At 42.0% G+C, this 9575-nt stretch overlaps 1 pseudogene; it reads right to left on the bottom strand.

Moving 5' to 3' along the window:
• Positions 1-7620: 7620 nt before the first annotated feature.
• Positions 7621-9372, bottom strand: LOC149524293 (uncharacterized; annotated as a pseudogene).
• Between the last annotated feature and the right edge of the window lie 203 nt (positions 9373-9575).

The following is a 9575-nucleotide window of genomic DNA, read 5'->3' as shown; positions in this document are numbered from 1 at the left end:
GGTTCTGTCCTCTCCCTGCCACGGAGGAACTCGTTGACATGAGGCAAATTGCTCCCTCTACTAGCTGGAGCTTTCACAATATCCATTCAGCCCCCTCATCAGCCTCACTCACCCTGGGGCCTGTCATCTTATGGAGAAACTTAAATAACAACACAGAGTCTCGTAGCACCTTAAAGAGTAACAAAATATGACCTGTCATCTGAAGAAGTGGGCTGTGCCTAAGAAAGCTCATGATCCCATCTACACATGTTTTGTTAGTCTTTAAAGTGCTGCCAGCCTATTTGTTGTTTTTCCTGTTACAGATTAACTTGGCTACTCTGAATCGTATGGAGCGTGAGAGCAGGGAACTGGGGGCCAGGACATGAGTTCTGGTCCCCTCTGCCATACTCTGTCACTGTGATAGCAGGAAAGGAACAATCTCTGCAATTCATTTTACCCATCTCTAAAAATGGGAGAGTTGACGTCTGCCCACTGAACTTATTGTTAAACTTCTGATCCTTGAAGGAAAGGAGCTATGGAAGTGCTAAATATTTTAAACATCACAGGGTCTACCAACGATGTACCATTTTCCCACTCTAGCCCTGCAAAAAAACTCTTCTCAATCTGTTGAGTTGCTAGCACTAGCATTATGGCCATCAAATTACTCAATACAGCACATAACAACACTTCACAGTAGTTGTTAATCTGATTTAATTTCCTTGGGCATAGCATGGCATGAACAACAAATAAAATATCTAAACAATATTAACTACCTTTGGGCATAAGGTAGCCATTGTAAAATACTGTTAGACAACTTATTTTTGGACCAAAAGATTTTGTTATGAATCTGATACATAAACTCATATATATTGATTACAGACATTTTATTATATAATGAGAGATTTTAATGATCCAATAGTACAAGGTGCATGTCTAAAAAATACATAAAATAGTAGTAATTTTAGATTATATTGCAAGATTATACATATTACAAATTAGTAAAAGGATATAATCAGAATGGGACTTGGTTTTAAAAGTGGTGATCACTTGGCTTTATGGATTTAAAAAAAAAATCCCAAAAGCCAATTCCTATAGATGCTCATACAGTAGATTGCTCCTTCACCTATTCTGCTAAGTGAGGAGGGTATTCGGTGTTAAGGATCAACCCAATCCTGGTTCCTTTAAAGAAACTGGTAAAACAAAGCAATCTCTGATTGGCTTAAAGAAACAAAATGGCATATCTGAAGCCATTTCCCAAGGCCAAATCTAACAGCATTCATATCTTACTCAGAATAACCTTCATCAGGCTTCAGTATCTTTTATCTGCTAGATTTGGCCCTTGATTTTCTTTCTTGTATTTAAGACTGAAGTGAATTCCAAACTTTTTGAGTGGCCCTTTAACTAAAGAATGTTACAGCTTGTGGGAGTGCCGAGGACAGCCAGTTGTAACTTGTCAGCCGTGCCTTGGTAAACACCTTAGTAAAACTGTGCTCTTGTAAAATTAGCTCTATGGATAACTGTTCGTTATTTGTATAGTGGCACTCAGCTTGATACTTTACAGACAGGAATGGAGACCGGGTCCCCGTCCCAAAGAGCTTTACAATCTATATTGACCACTCCCTACATCCAGATCTTTTAAATAGAATGATTTGCACACAGTTTGCCCAACCAATCCTTTGTTAAAAGCTAGGTCAAACCTTATGAGTCGAATTATAAGTATGAACTCATCCTTCAGTTAACATAATTGTAAGCCTAACCCCTTCCCCCCATCCCCCCAATCTAAGACAAACAGCATGTATGAATCTGCCTGGGAGATTTTGTCTGGGTATATTTTGGTAGGGGGCGGGGGGAGAATGACGAAAAAGAAATCACACAGAAACTAAGAACAGAAAGGGAAAAGTAAGAAAACCAAGCAGGAGCCTGCATACAGTGGAAATTAGCAGCCTAATACATTGGGGAACTGTACCTGCATGACCCTGGAAAAAGCCAGAGAGAGAACGCGCGCTTTTGGGTTTTTTTTATTGGTTAAAGAGCCTTGGGGCTATAAGCTAAGGAACTGTTTCACCTTTTGTTCTTGGTTCCTTCTGCATGCAAAGAGATACAAACGGTATATGTTCCTTGCAAATAAACAAAATCACATCAAGAAAACAATATCTACTTCGAGCTGAAACAACTACAGGCCTGAACTTTGAGTTCACTTGGGTTGAAAAGGGACAACACCTTAAAGCAATCTGGGGAGGAGTGGTGTAACTCACACAGACACACACAAACAGTGGTATTGGAACAAATCTTGGAGTGGGGGTACTGAGCAGCACACCCTTTAGGTCTTTTTGTGCCCCTCACCTTGTTAGATGTGAGTTGAAGTGCAGTCATTTTCTTCTGTAAAGTACAATTAGTTCCAGCTACTTGTGATAGCTTCAAGTTTGGAACTTTATTCACAAAGTGATTCAAGCTTAGGGAAAAGAGACTTACACATTACTACAAAATCTGGTCAACTTGTTCCTTATCTATAAAGAAAAGTTTGGTACCAGTGAACTATAAAACTGAGGTGTGAATTGATCTAGGAATAAAAATTTGCATGAATAAACATTCAGTATTTATAGTACAATAATTATTTTCACACTGTGTATTTTATGTGTTTGGAGTTTTCAAAGCAGGGCAAAGGAATTAGATACCCAATTCCCATGGAACTTCAGTGGGATTTGGACAAGTGACCCCCTTTGGCTTCTTTGAAAATCCCACCCCAAAGCTTCATATTACACAGGTAATACTTCTCTTATACTTGGATTGCAATCTTCTTTGGACAGGGCCTCTCTTTTTGTTCTATGTTTGTAGAGTTCCTAGCACGATGGAGTTCTCGTATATGATTGGAGTCTCTAAGTGTCAACACAATATACATAAATACAGCTAATACTACTTAATTAGTATAAGCATTATTAATTATTAACACTGAGCCTCAGAGAACAATCAGTGGGAAAATAGCTGAACTAAGCATATGCTTCAATTACAAATGGAGGATTATGAGGATTTATATAACATTTTGAAAAGAAGCTATATAAAATGTGCTTCTGTGGAGTCAGGTATAATCAACATTTGTCTAGAATTCTAATTTTCCAATTAATCATACTGGGCCCCATCCCTGAATTTTCATGTAGCAATTGCTTTAATGTAGCAATTTCAGGATTCGTTTACCCTATGATATAGTAATCATAGTAATTTTATAAATGAAGTAAAGTTGGGAATGTGATGTGATTTGTTTAGGAAAATTATGTGATATCTTATTGTCAAAATGAGATGTATTAAATCATAGATTATCAGTAATATGAAAAACAATTACTATGGGGGACATTCAGATATGCTTTGCCTCAGGCTACTCAACTTTGGAAGCCCTCGGGGCCACAATGATACTCACAGCACATGTCGAGGGCCGCAACTTAAGTGTGGTTTCAAATGTATGCAAATACCTTTTCACACTGATGGGCATGAATACAAAGATTAAGGCAAGACTACACAACACGCAGGGCCCATTTAAGTCAGTTCTGCTGATAGTAATAAAATGCAATATTTACCCAATTTCCACCCATATTACAGCACTTTTAATGAGCAGTGACAGTCCAGGAATTTAACTACTAAAAAACATAGCAACAGAAGACCATTATGTTGACTCACAGTTGTAGAGCATGTTCCCAGTGGAAGCCATATTCAAAGAATCCACCTGTGGGCTGCATGTTGAGCCCCACGTAAACTCAAACTGCACCGCAGGCAGCAAATAAACAGGTCACGGGCCACATGCGGCCCATGGGCTGCTTGTTGAGTGGCCCTGCTCTACCTCTTTGCATCATTCTTCATGCCTTGACACATGACACGCCTTGACACATGACATTTCTTGCAGACAAGAAAAGGACGACTGGCACTCAGAAGTCAACCTGCTGGGACCTCTTCTTCTGGTATTTAAATTGTTGTATTGGCATCATGGATATATTTAGAAAATAGTCATCTGTTATATTTTGCATAGGAACAGCGCTGATATTCTTTTAAGAAACAATCATGTTTTGCATCATATTTGCTCATTCAAATTCTCATCACATTACAGGCAGTCCCCGGGTTATGTACAAGATAGGGACTGTAGGTTTGTTCTTAAGTTGAATCTGTATGTAAGTCGGAACTGGCGTCCAGATTCAGCCGCTGCTGAAACTGACCAGCGGCTGACTACAGGAAGCCCGAGACAGAGTTGTTCTGCCCCGGGCTTCCTGGAATCAGCCGCTGATCAGTTTCAACAGGCTGAATCTGGACGCCAGTTCCGACTTACATACAGATTCAACTTAAGAACCCCAGGCGTCCCCAAGTCAGCTGCTGCTGAAACTGATCAGCGGCTGATTCCAGGAAGCCCGGGGCAGAGCAACTTACAAAGCCGCGGAGCACGCGGGCAGCGGGACAGCGCAGACGCGCCGCGGATGTCCCGCTGTCGGCATCCTCTGAGGCTTTGGTCCCTGTCTCCCTGGTCGCTGGAGACAGCAGACCAGGGAGACGGGGAGCAAAGACAGCCGCGGCGCGTCTGGGCTTTCCCGCTGCCCGCGTGCTCCGCGGCTTTGCTCAGTGTCTCCCTGGTCTGCTGGGGGGGGGGGGATTCCCCCCCCCAGCAGACCAGGGAGACGCGGAGCAGCTTTTCTCGCCCTGGAGGACGCGGGCGGCGGGACCGCGGCGCATCTGGGCGTCCCACCGCTCCCGTCCTCCGGGGCGAGAAAAACCCCGTTCGTAACTGCGGATCAGAAGTAAGTTGGATCCGCGTAACTCGGGGACTGCCTGTACATGCCATACTATTTTAACAGCCTTCGAGGGCCAGATTCTGCCACCCTGAATTATGTAGGCGCAGATTCTCTGCTGACAGCATCAATTGCAATTTATACCAACTGTGAGGATCTGCCCCATGGAGCAGTGTCTCACTCTGGGTACATAGCACTTATCACCAGAGGATTTGCACCTTCCACTAATGCATAAAGTGATGTGACTAATGTGTCATGTGTTTGTTTTCTCATCCTCTCCCCAGCAGGAAAAATGTGTGCAAGGAAGCACTTTGTTTTGAAAAAAGATGTTAACTAGTATTACATATACATGCACACATACATTGCTATGTTTATATTGCAGCAGCAAGTGTCATTACTGCCATGGATTAAATAAAATACAAAGATATCAAAGTCAAACTATTATTACATACTGATTCACCACAAATAAAGTTCACATAATTTGAAGCAAAATACAGGACTTCAGCTACACCAGACTAACACGGCTACATTTCTATCACTATACCATATAATTTGGCATTGTATTTCCATATTTACTCATGAGTAGTCAAAAAATGAAATCAGAATGGTGTTGCAGGTCAGAGTTGAGATGTGCAAGAAAGCTACAGGAAGCCTAAACATTTTACATCCAGCCCACTTCAGGTTTAGTCCTTTATTTTCACAAGAATTAAGATTCTTTAGATCTGTGATATAAGGCAAATGCTGAATCCAGATCTGCAGAAGCATACTGTACTTTGCCATCAAATATGGGTACTTATCTAAGTTGATTCCTTCCCCTATGTGGACAGAAAAGGAATTTTTATTTAGCTTAGACAATGTATTTGGCCTTAGACAGACTTTTTGTAGTTGTTTGTTATTCTTTTAGGCCACCATTTGATATCATAAGGAATCTTAGGGGTTAGGCAGATGCATAAAAGCATTGCAAATCCTTGTGAAATTAAGGATTGGAAATGGGAAAATATGTTAAAAGTATTTTCCCAGAGGGTACTGATGGGAGGAGGTTCTCACATTCTAACTACTTCAAGGCCTGTCTAATAACTGGATCATAGCTTCATTTTTCTGAAACTGCAAATGCTGTAAGCAATATTGACATCTAGTGGGAAAATGTATTATTCAAGCTCTTCAGGCATTTATACAGTTTTCAAGTTTCCCCAATCACTTCAGGGCATTTCCTGGCAGTTAATGAGCCCCTGGGAAGAGTTATGCCTAATAGGAAATGCTATGTTACAACATTTTAGCTGTTATTGTAAAGGGAACATAATAAAGACCACACTGAAAATATTTGGTCTCTTTGTGAATTTGTGTGCAACACAGATTAGCATGAGTTTCTTTGCATGGTAAACTAGGCTTTTCTATACCTGTTATATTTACCATTCAGATTACTGGAACAGTTGCATTGGTTGTTATTATATTTTAGACACAGGAATACAGCTTCACAGATGTGATATTCGAATTGAAATGTTAAACACAGTAAAGGCAAGAAGCTTGTCATTTGGCTTCACTCTGTGCCTTGATAGCTTATGTACTATGATGGTTCTTTTATTACATGGTATAACATGTTACATTTCCTAATGCGAGATGCTACAGGAAACATCTCCTCAGTAGTTGTATCTGAAAAAGCTGTATTTTTAGTCTTTAAATTGATTTGTTGGAAATATTTATCAAACATTTACCCTAGGATTAATATAGATGAAGGTTGACAAGCATCAAATGCTTTAACTTAATTTCTATTCTGCCTAATCGAAGACTCCTTTTTAAAAGAATTTATGTATAAATTTAAAAGAGCTTACAAAATCTAACCTATTGCAATCTTTCCCATTTTTAACAAAGTAATGAAATTTTACTTCAATTTATCACTTTTCAAATTAATATGAAGATAGTTGCATTACATTGATTTTTTGGATAACAGAATAAGTTACTTTAAAGTCCAAACTTAAGAATATACCTGTTTGGATTTATTGACTGATTCCTGATACTAATTCAATACCAAATGGTTATTCAGGACTAAGACCTATGCAAGATTCATAAATACACACAACTCATGTTTTCTAGGCTGGTAGGGGCTGAAGTAGTACAGGCATCTTGTATTTTACAATGTTCCTTTCAACTGATGGAGCAACAGAATGGACTCTGAAAAGTCCTAGCCAACCCTTCTCAGCTGACAAGGCAATGACTATTGCTGGGAATTAAAGTGATCAACATATAGAAAGAAGGGAGAAGTGAAGAGGATCCGCATAAATGCATAAAGCAAAACAGTGGGTGGGTAATTCTAGTAAACATTTCAACCAACAGGATATCTTCTTTTGGGAGCAAATATTTAATTATATTCATCAGCTGTTCTCTGACTGTCAGGTTCTTGCAGTGGGTGCAGGAGTGATATACTGATTTTGCTAATTATAGTTTTATATCCCATTATTGCCTTCCCATTTTGGTAAACTGATGTAGCTATACCTAGAAAAATAACTTGGAAGACACGGCAGAAAAACAAGGGTTAGGTGGTAGAAAGGGACAAGGAAAGACCTCCAGGAACTAGTGCTATTTCCTTGTTATGCACTACAATAGACCAAGCAATAAGAGGGCAAACCTGAATGGCGCTACAAATAGTACATACCACTCAGGCGCAGTGTGTCTTCAGGGTGGCATTTTCGTGTCTTCTCATGTTCTCCTTTTGCTCCTTATCTGTCAGGTTGTCATGGATCCTAAGGATTGGTGCTATGGTCCAAGCTTTGGAACAATTTAGGAAGAATCCCTTGTGAAGGGTTGAGACCCCTTGGGGTGTCACCTGGTGAACTGAGATACCACTGAGCCTGCCTTTTCTGCCAGCCTGGGTGGATCCTCTCTATCTGGTCTTACTGAGCCAGGCATGTAAGCCTCTTCTACCCAAGCACACAGGCAGGGCCACATCCAGCTGCAGAATGACACAGAGACCAAGGCTTTATCTGTTCTGGCAGATATAAAGCGCTGGCAGTTACTGCACTGCTCAAAGAGTGCAGCAGTGAAACTGCTGTTGTGTGTCCACACTGTCAGCCGCCAGGACAGTAGCATGACCATACTGAAGGCTCTTCCAGTGGCATTCGGAGCGGTGCTCTCTGGGCAGCTATCCCACAGAGCACATCCTCCTCTTCTGCCACTGAGGCTTGTGGGAACACAGAGGGGGGTTGCAGGGAATCCTGGATCCTGTCCCCATGCCCTGTAGTGCATCATTTTTATCCCGACCACTCCTGTTTTTCCACCCACATTTGGCACCAACTTTCAATGGCTTTTGTGCATGACGCAGGCATCTTTCAGATCACGGACCAGTTCAGGAAGCTGCAAGCAGAGACTTTTTTCACAGACTAGAAGATCACTCTAGGGGAAGTGGAAATACCCAGTGTGATCCTGGGAGACCCTGCCTATCCCTTAATGCTATGGCTCATGAAGCCATATGCGGGGAGCCTTGGCAGCAGTAAGGAGTGATGTAACCACAGTCTGAGCAGGTGTGGAACGACCGTGGAGTGTGCTTTTGGCTGTTTATAAGCCTGCAGGAGATGTTTCAATGGGAAGCTGGATCTGGCAGATGACAACATTCTTATGCTTATAGCCATGAGCTGTACCCTCCATATATTTGGGAAGGGAAGGGTAAAAACCTCACTCAGGACTGGCCCGCTGAGGCTCAGCAACTGGAGGCTGAATATGAACAGCCTGAGACCAGAGCTAACAGAGAAGCATAGCACAGAGCCATGAAGATCAGGGGTGCCTAGAAGCTGCAATTTGATACTGAAAGTCAGGCATATTTGTTGCCATGCATGGGAGTGCAGTGGCTGCAATGCTAGTAAGTGTTAGTGACTGGTCCGTGCAATGCGCTTAGTACAGAGGTGCCTGTCGCTTTGCTGGGCTGTGCTTGCTTGCTTTTATGCAATGGAGTGAAGATTTCTTTCAAACTCAAGAATTTCATTTATTAAAAACAGCAAATGTAGAATACATGCACAGCATGAGACAGCTGCAGTTTGGGGGGAGGAAAAGAGGGAGGGAGGAAGTGTGACCCCAACATGTTTACAGAATGTGTGTATGTCCAGGTATCATATGCAGCCCTGCCATCTGATGTGTCATGCTAAGGATGCTGCAGTTTGGCAGGGCTAAACTGCACTTGGATGGGAATTGAGTGCATTGCGTGCCTGTGGGAGTCAGCAGGGCTGGACAGTGAAGGGGCAGGTGTGGCATGCAGCTGGTGCCAACTGCGGACAGGACAGTGACCAAAATGTGTTGGCACTGACAGGGGATGCCACCAGCTGTAGGGAGGGGGGCAGTTGCAGAGCTGCTCTGTCTGCCATGCTAACAGCTCCTGGAGTGTGTCAACTTGGCTTTCCATAATGTTTAAGAACTGCTCTGTGGTTTTGTTCTTGTGCTCAGCATTGTCCTTCTGCACCCTTCTCTCATTGTCCCTCCTCTCCTTCCATTTTTATTTTTCAGTGGCATCCTGCACCATAACGTCATGCAGCAAGTCCTTTTTACTCTTCTGAGGCCTCTTCCTTGCCATGTGTAGTCATTCAGCCAGCGATAGCAAGGAAGGCTAAGATCCCAAGGTTAAATCTGTGAAGTTAAAATGGAACATTTTACAGAGGGACCATTGTTAACACTAGACAGAGCACTGACATGACCATTTTAAACACAAGCACTGTTTACACTGGGGATGTAATAGTGTAGTCAATTAACGATTAACAGATAAGCAAAAGCTTATGGGTTAATACTATAGACTACATGCATTTCCCTCCTCTCCCCCCCACCCCACCCTTGCCAGTAAATTTTTTGCAGGCT

The sequence above is a fragment of the Pelodiscus sinensis genome, chromosome 5 (assembly GCF_052426305.1).
Source record: "Pelodiscus sinensis isolate ZL-2025 chromosome 5, ASM5242630v1, whole genome shotgun sequence".
NCBI classification, from domain to species: Eukaryota; Metazoa; Chordata; order Testudines; family Trionychidae; genus Pelodiscus; species Pelodiscus sinensis.
The sequence above is the reverse complement of the archived record's forward strand: the minus strand, read 5'-3'. Positions and strand labels throughout refer to the sequence as shown.